General features: G+C 37.9%; 1 pseudogene across 1 annotated transcript; it reads left to right on the top strand.

Annotated features, from left to right (window-relative positions):
• The first annotated feature begins 6,759 nt into the window (after positions 1-6,759).
• LOC306662657 (large ribosomal subunit protein uL22-like) lies at positions 6,760-9,686 on the top strand (annotated as a pseudogene). The gene has a single exon. The product of its transcript is annotated as a large ribosomal subunit protein uL22-like (transcript).
• Positions 9,687-13,636: the final 3,950 nt, after the last annotated feature.

Genomic DNA, 13,636 nt, shown 5'->3' with positions numbered 1-13,636 from the left:
TTATATTGTGAATCTGTATCCTTTAGTAGATATGTGCTTTGCAAATGTTTCCTCCCTAGCTTGTAGTTTATCTTTTCATTCTTTTAACAGTGTCCTTATAGAAAGGACCAGTTTTAACATTGATGAGGTCTAATTTATCAATAATTTATAGATCATGATTTTGGTGTCATACCTATGAAATAGTCACCTCACCAAGGTCACAATGATTTTTACTTTTTTTCTTCTAGAAGTATTATAGTTTTGGGTTTTACATTTAGATTTGTGATTCAAGTTGAGTCAACTTGGAATTAATTTTTGTATGTGGGTCAAGGCTTAATGTTTGTTTGTTCCTCGTTTTGCATATAAATATTCAATTGTTTCAGCACAATGATGATTCCATTTCTTGGCTATTTTGAATAGTGCTGTAATAAACATGCTGAGTTTGTTCTGCATCTTTGTCAAAATCCCTGTTTACATAAGCCTATTTCTGGACTCTATTCTATTTCATTGATCAATTTATCTATCCTGATGTCTTTACTTGTTTTATTCAGCTTGGGTTGCTCTATCAAAGTGCCATAGACTGGGTACCTTAGACCCAGAAAGTTATTTTCTTACAGTTCTGGAGGCAGACGTCTGAGATTCAGGTACCAGCATGGTCAGTCTCTGGCAAAATCTGTTGTGACCAGCAGACAGCTGCCGTCTCACCCTCTTCACATGGCAAGGAAAGAGAACAAGCACTCCGTCCGATGTCTTTCTTACAAAGGCACTAGTCCATGACAAGGACCCCATAGTCAGACCACATCTCATTTCAGTTAGCTCCCAAAGGCCCCATCTCCAAATACCATCATATTGGGAGTAAGGGCTGCAACATAGGAATTTAGGGCAACACAAATATTCAGTTTATAGTAATCGTACTATTGATAACAGTAGCATTTTATTAAGTCTTAAAATCAGGTAGTAGGGCTGGGGTTGTGGCTCAGTAGTAGTGCACTTGCCTAGCATGTGTGAGGTACAGGTTTGATCCTCAGCACTGCATGTAAATAAATAAAACAAAAGTCCATCAACTATAAAATAATTTTAAAAAATCAGGTAGTATTAGCCTTCCAAATTTTTTTCTTCATTTTCAAAGATATTTTAGCTATTCTGGGTCCTTGGCATTTCCACGTGAATTTTAGAATGAATTTGTCAATTTCTACCAAGAGAAAAAAAAAAGACTGCTAGATTCTTATTGGATTTGTATTATTTCTATAGGTCAATTTGTAAAGAAATGACCATTGAATTGTATTTCTATATATCTGCAACAAACACTCAAAATTTAAAATACTATTTAATAAAATAACATCAAAATATAAAATACTTAAAAATAAGCCTGATAAGATGTAAAAGATCTACATACTCTATGTACTGAAAACTACAAAAAACTGTGGAGAGAATTACAGAAGTCTTAAGTAACTGGAAAGATATGTCTATTCATAGGTCAAAAGACTCAATATGAAATGGTTTTTCTCTCTCTCTCTCTCTCTTTTTTAGCTTTGGGGATTGAACCCAGGGCCACTCTACCACTGAGTTACATCACTACATTCTCAGATCTTTTTATTTTTAATTTGGAGACAAGATCTTGCTAAGTTGCCCACAGTGACCTGGGGAAGTTGTGTTTCTCCTGCCTCAACCTCCCAAGTAGCTGGGATTACAGGCCTATGCCACTGTGCCCAGCTTGATTTCTCCTTCCATTAGAAAATAAAAGCTACTACATTTCAGTTTCTCTTGGGTTTAGGTGAGACCATTTAACTCTGCTCTGCCTAAAATAATCTCAGCAAAAGAAACATGTGTCTTTGGATGGAATCTTTTTCACTTTCCATTTTACTCTCCCTGTGAGCTAGTGAGATGACAGCATCTGGAGTGGCACGTCTTCAAGGGCAGCACCAGTGCTGTTGGGAACTTGTTAGAAATGAACATTGTTGGACCCCATCCCTTATTAGTGAATCAGGAACTCTGGAGTTGGGGCCCAGCACTCTGTGTTTTAAAAAAACCTTCCAGGTGCTGGGTGAGGTGGTGCACGCTTGTAATTCCCGCAGTTTGGGAGGCTGAGGCAGGAGGATCACAAGCTTAAAGCCAGCCTCAGCAACTTGAGTGAGGCCCTAAGCAATAGTGAGACCCTGTCTCAAAATAAAAAATAAAAAGGGCTGGGGATATGGTTCAGTGGTTAAGCACCCCAGGGTTCAATCCCTGGTACCAAAAAAGAAAAAAAAAAAGAAATAAAAAAAGAAAAACCTCCAGTGATTTTGATACTTGCTAACACTTAAAAATAGTTGCCCTGAGGACTCAAATCATTAGTTCCAACCTAGTTGGCTGACTATGCTTGGGAGGAGTCACCCATTGCTCCCAGGACCACCTACCTAACTCCATCCACTACTGTGATGGAGAAATAAACTCTTTGCTTGAGATTTTGTATCCTTTGCTTCTTTGTTTCACCAGCTTAACCTACCACCAGGGTACCTCTACTATACTGACCTCTGGTCAGAGAAGATTCTTTTCACTGAGGTTTCTCAAAAATGCTATCAAGATCATCACTTCATATTAAGTTTTATTTGCTTGCACTGAGGGTACATCATAACAACAGGTAGTACCTTACCTACATAAACTTTGATATTTTAAAAAGTTGGGTAAGTAATAAAGTCATATAATATGCTACATCGAAAGATATAAATTCATAAATTATCATATATGTTTTAGTCAGCTTTTTTGCCACTGTGACTAAAAGACCCAACCAGAAAAACTGTAGAGGAGGAAAAATTTATTTGGGGGCTCACAGTTTCAGAGGCGTCAGTCCATACACAGCAGGCTCCAGTCCTCAGGGCCCAAGGTGAGGCAGGATATCACGGTGGAAGAGTGTGGTGGAGGGAAGCAGCTCACATGATGATCAGGAAGCAGAGAGATCTCCACTTGCCAGATACAACTGTATACCCCAAAGTCACCCCTCCAATTCCAATCTCCTCCAGCCACACCCCACCTGCCTTCAGTTACCATTCAATTAATCCCATCAGATGATTAATTCACTGATTGGGTTAAGGTTTCTCCTCTAAACCTTCTTGCATGAGCTTTTGGGGGACACCTCACATCGAAACCATAACAATATATGTCGGTGTTAAAAAATTATAAAACACATTTTCTGCCATTTTCCCATTTTTCTAGCTTTAAAGAAAAAAAATATGAAATTTACTTTTCCCTCCAAACTATTCACTTTTACAATCTATTTCATCATGTGGGTCCTTCAGTTGTCAATAGATGCAAGAATTACCCTAAGAATTACCCTAAAGATTTGTTCAAAGGAACTGAAAAGGAATGAGCAGCCCTAACTGCTGAAACTAAAAGAAAGAATGTTTTAAATAATATTCACCATTGATTATTCTTCACACAGGAAAAAAGAGAATTATGACCCAGAAAAAAAATTGTAGATTTTATGGTCATGTACCAAGATAGATCTATCTAAGTGGCCTAAAATACATATATGGATGTATTTTACATGTGTGCATGTGTGTAATGACTCTGGGTGGAAATTTTTCAATGGCTCACCACGAAGGACGTCTTAGGGTGTTTAAATGAGCCTGTCAAACTTGACTTGAGCTCTTCCTAGTCACAGGACGACTCAAGTGATTCCAGCTCATTCAATATTCTACTTATTTGTTAAGTACCTACTCTGTGTCAGGCAGCCTCATCATTTCTGAGCAGCTGTAATTGTTAAAAAGTTGTAACTCCTATTAAGATGAACCCTGCCACCCATAAGTAACCTCATCATGGTTCCATTGCAGATACACAGTGTGCTGGGGTTATAGACATGACAGCATTTAGGGAACCTACAGTGTCATGGGCGTGGGGACTGGCATTAATAAGTGCCAGGGTGTGGATGTACAGAACTGTAAGAAACAAAGAGGAAGCCTTCAGCTAACTCTGCTAAGGGATGTCAGAGAGGGTCTCAGAGATAACGTGGTATCAGAGAGTCCTAAAAGAAGAGAAATCAAGAGGAGGAACATTCCAGGCACCAGGGGACACATGGATACAAGCACAGAAGCACTGAAGAGTGTGGCAGAGTTAGAAAACTTTGAGTAGCTTAGTATGTCTAAAATAAAAAGTTGTGAGATTGGGTTCTTTGTGTTTTGGGTGTAAAGTTTTGTAAGTTCTTTATAGATTTTGGAGATTAGCGCTCTATCTGAAGTGCATGTGGAAAAGAGCCAAGGAACTGGACAATTTACAGAAGAAGATATACAGGCAATTAATAAATATATGAAAAAGTTTTCAACATCTCTATTAATTAGAGAAATTCAAATTAAAACAACTCTAAGATTTTATCTTACTCCAATTAGAATGGCTATTATCAAGAACACAAACAATAATAGATGTTCGTGTGGATGTGGGGAAAAGGGCACACTTTTACATTGCTGGTGGAGTTGCAAATTGGTGCTGCAGCCACTCTGGAAAGTAGTGTGGAGAATCCTCAGAAAACTTGGAATGGACCCACCTTTTGACCCACTTATCCCACTCCTAGATTTATATCCAAAGGACTTAAAATTAGTATACTACAATAACGCAGTCACATCAATGTTTATAGCAGATCAATTCACAATAGCTAGATTGTGGAACCAACCTAGATGCCCTTCAATAGATGAATGGATAAAGAAACTGTGGTATATATACACAATGGAATATTAATGAGCCATAAAGAAGAATAATATTATGGTATTTGTAGATAAATGGATGGAATTGGAAAATATCATGCTAAGTGAAATAAGCCAATCCAAAAAAAAACCAAAGGTCGAATGTTTACCCTGATAAGTGGATGATGATATATAATGGGGGTTGAGGGACAGCGGGTGAGAAAAGAATGGAGGAACTTGAGATTACGTAGAGAGAAATGGGGGGTTGTGAGAAAAATGGTGGAAAGAGACATACATGATTACAAAAATGGTATGAATCTACATCGTTCACACCATAGAAATGAAAAGATGTGCCCCATTTATGTATGATGAATCAAAATGCAGTCTGTAAAAATTAAAAAATAATTTTAAAAAAAGTTGTGAGAAAGAAGCAAAACTACTGAACATCGGTAAGAAGCAGATTAAGAAAAGATTTGTACACCACAAGAAGGAGTTCAGACTTAAGTATCTGGGCAGTAGGGAAGCAGCAAAGAACATTACATGAGAGAGTATCATGATTACTTTTCTGATTTGAAAGATTTCTCTGACTGAAGTATAGTCTCCAACTTAAACAGTTGTTTGGCTTAAGATTTTTTTACTTTACAATGATGCAAAAGTGATATGCATTTAGTAGAAGGCTTTGAATTTTGAATTCTGGTTTTCCTAGGCTACCCACAAGCAATATGATTCTCTTGCACAATGCTGGGTTGTGCCAATGAGAGCAGCTCCCAGTTAGCCACACCATCACAGGGGGCAAGTACAATGTACTGTGCTACTGAATTATGATGCTTGGTCAAGAACATGTATTGAATGTATTTCCAACTTACAATGGGTTTATCAGGAAGTAACCCCATCTGAGGTTGAAGAGCATTGGTATAGAGAATGAATCAGAGGAAAAGAGAAAGGAAACCTTAAACATCTGTTAGTTTCTTCCTTATCCTTTCTCCTATCCTCTCTCTGTTTCTTCTTCCCGTAATAGAAAATGTAGCTAAGCTAAGCCAGTAGAAGTGAGGATATTGCCAAGCGTGGTGGTGTATGACTATAATCTCAGAGACTCAGGAGACTGAGGTGGAAGGATTGCAAGTGTGAGACCAGTCTCAGAAACTAACTGAGACTAACTAACTGAAATAAAAAGTGATAAGGTATAGCTCAGTGGTTAAGTAACTCTGGGTTCAATCCCCAGTACCAAAAAAAATTTAAAATGAGGATATAGATGAATTGGCAGATATGGGAGATAAGGAATACAATCGTCACCAGTGTTCATGACAAATTCAGTATGGGCAGTGAGGGCAATATCCAGTATGGGCAGTATGCTGCCATGTGGATGCAAGACCCTATGACAACCCTTCAGACATTTAATAATAATCACTTTCTTTCCCTCACCATTCCAAAAAAAAAAAAAAATACCAACTCTCATCTCTTCAATCCATGCACAATAAAAGACCATTTCTTAGGCCTCTTATTCTCTTATTTTCCAGAGTTATTTAGGTATAGGGGTATCTGATCTAAAATTTCTCAACTCGTCAATTTACTCCAAAATCAGTAAATAGATAAATGCATTCCACTTCAGTATATAGGTATTTACACCAGGCAAGAGATCTCCCTCACTGCTCAGTTGTCAAGAAAATACATTAATGCTTCTAATTCAAGAACAAAAATAAAATCACTCAGAAATAAAGTTTAACATTTCATATTTTTGGCACTTAAAATATTCTTCTATTTGTGCTATCCTAACATGAGCATATGACTTGCAAAGTGAAGTAGCCATAAATCAGGCTACTATAACACCCTCCTTACAGACATTTGTCAGGAAAAATAATTAGTATACTGGCTAAGAGAACACTAATAGAACATGCATTTCATTTGGTCCTTATTCAACAACTGCAAAGAGTTCCAAAGAAATAGACAAAGAAAATTAGAATTATCATGATCCTATCCCCAACCCTAATGATGAAGCACATTTCTTGATGCTGGCAAACCTGGATGCTGGACGTGATCCTTATTTTTTAACCTACTGATCCTTATCCATCAGCAGCAGACTTGTTCTGCTGCAAGGGATGGGTTTCCAAATTGGCCTGAGGGAGGCATGTGGGTTAGAAACAATATTGTCATTGGCCTAATTTTGGCAGGATTGGTGGAAAGTCAGACAACTGTTATGTTTTGGAGTTGTGGGTTAATAGTGCCCTCTGTTTTCCATTTTTGCTCCCAGCAACAGAATTACCAGATGGCCAAGAAGCCACTAGAACAGAAGCGAAGTCCCAATACAATGGAAAAAGACCAACCCAGTAAACGCTCTAACATCTATCTAGTGGCTTAAAATAACACTCTGAATGTTCTAAAGATGTAAGGGGGGGAAGAGAAAAATATATAGCAGAAACTAAGCCTAACTGCTCACATTCAAATACTTGGTCTTTTTAGGGAATAAATTTATCACAGTTTCTAGCACCCTCAAAATATACCCTCTGACCTCCCAAATACCAAAGCTTAGAGCCCCCTGGACCACAAGTCCCTGGAAGACTTCAAAGATTCTCCCCAACTTCCCTGAGGATCTGTCAGCAGACAGGGTGGAGCTTAGGACCAAAATTCGTAAACATTTTTGTAATCTTCTTCTTCTTGTAAGCAGCCTGAGATGATCTGTGAAAATGGCCCACTACTCTCTTGACCCAGAAAACCCCACAAAATCATCCAAATAAAGAGGTTCAAATCTTCATGATCACTTTAAGAATATCCTGAAACTGCATAAGCCATCAAGGGTATGCATATCTGAGAAGCCACCAGGTACCCAAAAGACGTCACTTTAAAGAAGCGATGTTTGCCATTCCTGTGTTAAAATGGTAGAGTAGGAGGTGTGTCCAGTGTCACTGGACACAGGGACAGTGGCCCAAAAAGAGTGCTGAATTTTTGCTGCACATGCTAAAAAATGCAGACAGTAATACTAAGCTTAAGAGTTTAGATGTAGATTCTCTGGACATTGAACATATCCAGGTGAACGAAGCACCCAAGATGTGCCACTGTACTTAGAGCTCATGTTTGGATTAACCCATACATGAGTTCCCCCTGCCATATTTAGATGATCCTCGCTGAAAAGGAACAAATTGTTCCTAAACCAGAAGAGGAGGTTGCACAGAAGAAAAAGATATCCCAGAAGAAACTAAAGAAACAAAAATTTATTGCATGGGCATAAATTCAGTGTAAAATAAATGCAAATAAAAGTAAAAAAAAAATTTACAGATGATTGTGTTGGTGATCATAAATAAGACTAGGGTCTATCTGTGGGAAGAATTTTAAGATGAGGTCCTGGATGTGGAACTAATCAGTTGGGTAGCTTTTGAGTCTACATAGGTCTTCTGTACCCCCTCCAAGTTTCTTATATGCCTCTTGGTGGATAGAGGTTACAGTACAGCTATGGTTTGGATGTAATTTGTTCCCAAGAAGTTCATGTTGGAATATTGGACAATGATGTGGCAATGACAAAGTGATGGAAACTTTAAGAGGTGGGATGTAGTGCAAGGTAATTAAGTCATAGGAACTCCACCATCATGAATGGATAGATGAATGACGTGGAGTATATGAAGTCTCATGTGAGAGAACTTTGTATTATAAAGGATACCCTATGTACTAGGCCCTTCAGCTACAGCTGGTTCCCTTTTAATTTCTTTGCCATGTTGTAAAACAAGTAGAAAATCCCTCACCAGGATGCTTGCCCCATGATGTTTGGATCTTGTAGCCATCAAAATCATGAGTCGAATATATCATTTTTCTTTATTACATATCCAGTCTTGAATATTTGGATATAGCAATACAAAACAGATAGGACAAATACCTAGGTGAGTAGAAGACTCAAAATGAGAATCAGTGTTCTTTGGAATGAAGTCAGGAAACTCCCTACAGGGGAAAAAAGAATCCTCCCTCTGATTATGTGAACATGCAGAACTAGTGGGGTATAATTATAAGCCAGTTGTCTTCACCATTCATCTCAACTCTGGTTCATTCTCTAGAGCAAGTTCTTTCTCTGTTCCTGGTGGAAATTCTGGGTAGGTGAAACTGGTTTTTCCAGGCATTCTCTGATGAATAAAGTCATTTTATCTGAACAAAAGTCTTATGATATAGCTAAAAGTCAAGTCAAATTATAGAGTGTAAAGTTTCCGTTTGCCCACGGGAGACCCATTCTCTCAGTTTGGCTTTGTATTTTCAACCCGTTCTCAGTTTTTCTCTTGCTTCTCCCCTTTCTCCATCTCACTCAATCAGCTCCTCTCCCCAGTACAAGATTTTAAGTGGAACTGGAGGCTGGGGTAGGCAAAGGAGAAGAGGTAAGGGTACAGAGAGAAAGGTCTTGCCTGACCAACACTGATGCAATCTGACACAGGTTCCCTCTAACTAGCTGATGTATAAAGTTGACTCTTGCTCGTGAGATGCCTCAAGAGTTCCTTGAAGGCTGGGGTTGTAGCTCAGTGGTACAGCACTTGCCTAGCACCTGTAAGGCACAGGGTTCAAATCTCAGCACCACATAGAAAATAAATAAATCAAATAAAGGTATTGTGTCCATCTACAACTAAAAAGACTTTTTAAAAAAGTTCCTTCAAGTGCTCCTGCTATCACTGGAGATTTCTCACCTGAAGAACCTGGTGATTTGCTTACCGTTCCTCCCTCACTGCCTTACATCCGCCATATACCTGCAGCCTTCTCTGATGAGATCTCCTCACCCTCTCTGCCCACTGCAGGACCTGAAGCAGTTAAAGACAGCTTTCTCCCTCATATGTGTCCCACATTTTATCCATGTAAAAGACTCCAAGTCATTTCCTTTTCCACCAGCGAAAGAGGAAGCTCTAACCAGAGCTTCTAGCTATTAGGTGCTTCAAGCATGTGTCAATACCAGTTCACTGTGTTCCCAAACAGCAGGGAACCATGTTAGAATTTTCAATTTATCCCTGTAGACCTATTTTCCCCAAACTGAGGTGAAGAGAAAGCCACCTCCAACTCACTTTCATAAGTGATAGGTAAGAGCAGCATATTAAAAACTCTAAAACTTTTTTTTTCTTTACTCTCCAATCAACATCTCTTTATTACATTATAGGTAAATGAGCTGCAAAATCAGTTCATCTACCATCTTCTCAAAATGGTATGTGGTGTATCTATTGTCTTGAGGCTCTTGAAGAAACCAGGGTTTGAAATGACCCGTTTTACAATTCAGTGGCTAAAATCCTGGTCATTTGGACTGCCACATTGAGTGGGTCAATGGAGTCCCATTAGAGGACCTGAACATGCCATGCATTCAGTTGGCTCTTTGACATCTGAAGTCTGGGCAGTCCAGCAGGTCCTATTTGCCAAGGAGCAATTACTTCTGTAGTAATTAGGTCTGAAATCATGTTGCCTGTTTGAATCAAAAGCAGTTATCTGCACAAAATAACATCAGACCAGTGCAGACACTGAAAAGTAAATAAACAACCCATGTTTCTTCAACCAAGAGCAGTACTGAATTTAATAGTAGTAGTTAAAGGTTCTGAGAGTATTAAAGATTACAAGTCAATAGTCCTAAGAATGCCAAAGTGATTTGTTAATGGAAGCCAAAGTTAGGAAACAAACTGAAGTTATTGTCATTGATACTATAATAGAAAAAGAACAATAAGATACTATAATAGAAAAAGAACAGTAACATAGAAGGGGAATAAGAGAAGAAATCTTAAATGGTGAAATGGAAAGAAAAATCATGGAAATTTAGATATAACAAGGATTATAAAATCAACTTATAATATCTTCATTTTAAATAAAAGAGCAGCAACAGTACCCTGCCACTCTATTGAGCATTTACTATGTCTTAAGCACTATATATGTGTTATTTCATGTAATTATCATATATGGCTGTAGTGTGTTACAGTTCTTTGGTCTTCTTTCATTTCCTTCCTGTGTTTATGTAACCTATAGTGCACAGTACTGGGTCCTTCCTCAGTCCACTGATGTTGGGCCTGACCATGTGACCTGCTTGGACCAACAGGATGTTAGCACATGTAACAAACAGAGGTGCTGGTTTTGAGTTCCCCCCACCTTTTGCTTTGTTTTGTTTTGTAACTTCTTAAATCACATAATTTGACTTTTCATCTTTCATTCTTGAGATTGGTGCTGGCCCAAAGAGCACAAGAACTGTATAGAGTAGACCTAAACTCAACCTGAAGCCTAGAGCCAAGGGTAACAAACCAACGAGCCTCCTGAAGCAAGTCTGTCCCAACAGACTTGCAGGCCCATGAGCCAGGAAAACCAGTGCTTGTGGTAAGCCACTAAGTTTTGGACATTTTGGCATACAGCATTATTTTAGCAACAACTGATTAATAGAGAGACCAAGACAAAGAGACAGAATTGCTGCTCATCACTGAATTAAATTCCAAAATATTCCCAGTTTTCCCATACTGTTTGTCTCAAGTATTGAGACTGTTGTCACTGAAGAAAGTTAACAATTTTATTCAAAATGAGTTCTACAAAGAACTATAAATATTCTTAATTACTCTTTGTGGTGTTTGCTTTGTCTGAACTATAAAGACCCAAATTGACAGCTATAACTTTACTCAAAAAATATATTTACTTTAGGATGAACAAGAATAAGCAGATTGCAAAATGGACCATCAACTCACAGGACTAGAAGCATTTAAAAAGCTTGGCCTTAATCGATGTGTGTTTATTGAGTGTTTACACAATATTAGGCTAAGGATCAGTGTGGCAAATGGGGACAAGAGCATGAGGAATGGCTAAAAAAATAAATAAATGAAGTATGAAAGAAAGAACTTTCCATAAGAAACTTTATCCCATCCTAAAAGAAACTAATAGGTTCATATTTATGATTTCAAACACCAAAACATTCAGAATTGCACAAAGTCATAATTTACTTTAAAAATAAATGATAAATTTGCTAACAAACAAAACTATCCAACCCTACTCCAAAATAAAATGTACAGCAAGTATTATTCAGTGGTGCAAAAATTAAGAGATTAACTTTAAAATTAGATACAAAAGAAATTTCTTTTTGTACCAGAGATTGAACCAAGGGGCACTTAACCACAGAGCCACATCCCCGGCCCTTTTAATTTTATTTCTTTTTTAATTTTAAGAAAGCATCTCACTAAGTGACTTAAGGCCTCACTAAGTTGCTGAGGCTAACTTTGAACTTCAAATCCTCCTGCCTCAATCTCCCAAGCAGCTGGGATTATAGGTGTATGCCACCATGCCCGGCTAAAATAAAATTTTTTAAATGCCTCATATCACATTTATGTTCATATTACAGAGGAAATAAGAAGGAAAAAAAGTAGTCAAAAACATGAAGATTGAAAAAGAAAAAATAATTATTATTCATGTGATATATGATTAGTTATATGTAGAGAAAGCTCAAAAGAATATATAGGAAAGTGCTAGAATTATAAAAATACTTTTAACAAGGTAGTTGGATATAAGATTATTAGTCTGGGGATATAGCTCACTGGTAGAGAGCTTGCCTAGCATGCACAAGGCCCTGGATTTGATTTCAGCACAACACACACACACCAAAAAAAAATTTACTAGAATTAAAATAAATATTGTCAAAATGGCCATACTACCAAAAGTACTATACAGATTCAATGCAATTCCAATTAAAATCCCAATGATGTACCTTACAGAAATAGAGCAAGCAATTATGAAATTCATCTGGAAGAATAAGAAACCCAGAATAGCTAAAGCAATCCTCAGTAGAAAGAGCGAAGCAGGGGGTATCGCAATACCAGATCTTCAACTCTATTACAAAGCAACAGTAACAAAAACGGCATGGTATTGGTACCAAAATAGACAGGTAGATCAATGGTACAGAATAGAGGACATGGACACAAACCCAAATAAATACAATTTTCTCATACTAGACAAAGGGGCCAAAAATATGCAATGGAGAAATGATAGCCTCTTCAACAAATGGTGCTGGAAAAACTGGAAATCCATATGCAACAGAATGAAACTAAATCCCTATCTCTTACCCTGCACAAAACTCAACTCTAAATGGATCAAGGACCTCAGAATCAGACCAGAGACCCTGCATCCTATAGAAGAAAAAGTAGGTCCAAACCTTCAACTTGTTGGCTTAGGATCAGACTTCCTTAACAGGACTCCCATAGCACAAGAAATAAAAGCTAGAATCAACCACTGGGATAGATTCAAACTAAAAAGCTTTCTCTCAGCAAAGGAAACTATCAGTAATGTGAAGAGAGAGCCTACAGAGTGGGAGAATATCTTTGCCACTCATACTTCAGATAGAGTGCTAATTTCCAGAATCTATAAAGAACTCAAAAAACTCTACACCAAGAATACAAATAATCCAATCAACAAATGAACTAAGGAAATGAACAGACACTTCACAGAAGAAGATGTACAAGCAATCAACAGATATATGAAAAAATGTTCAACATCTCTAGTAATGAGAAATGCAAATCAAAACTACCCTAAGATTCCATCTCACCCCAATTAGAATGGCGATTATCAAGAACACAAGCAACAATAGGTGTTGGAGAGGATGTGGGGAAAAAGGTACACTCATACATTGCTGGTGGGGTTGCAAATTAGTGCAGCCACTCTGGAAAGCAGTATGGAGATTCCTCAGAAAGTTGGGAATGGACCCACCATTTGACCCAGCTATCCCACTCCTTGGCCTATACCCAAAGGACTTAAAATCAGCATACTACAGAGACACAGCCACATCAATGTTCATAGCTGCTCAATTCACTATAGCCAGATTGTGGAACCAACCTAGATGCCCTTCAGTTGATGAATGGATAAAGAAACTGTGGCATATATATATATATAAAATGGAATATTACTCTGCCATGAAGAATGATAAAATTATGGCATTTGCAGGCAAATGGATGAAATTGGAGAATATCATGCTAAGTGAGATTAGCCAATCTCAAAAAACTAAAGGACGAATCATCTCGCTGATAAGCGGATGAGGACATATAAGG

This window comes from Sciurus vulgaris (assembly GCF_902686455.1).
Source record: "Sciurus vulgaris genome assembly, chromosome: 5".
Taxonomy (NCBI): domain Eukaryota; kingdom Metazoa; phylum Chordata; class Mammalia; order Rodentia; family Sciuridae; genus Sciurus; species Sciurus vulgaris.
The sequence above is the reverse complement of the archived record's forward strand: the minus strand, read 5'-3'. Positions and strand labels throughout refer to the sequence as shown.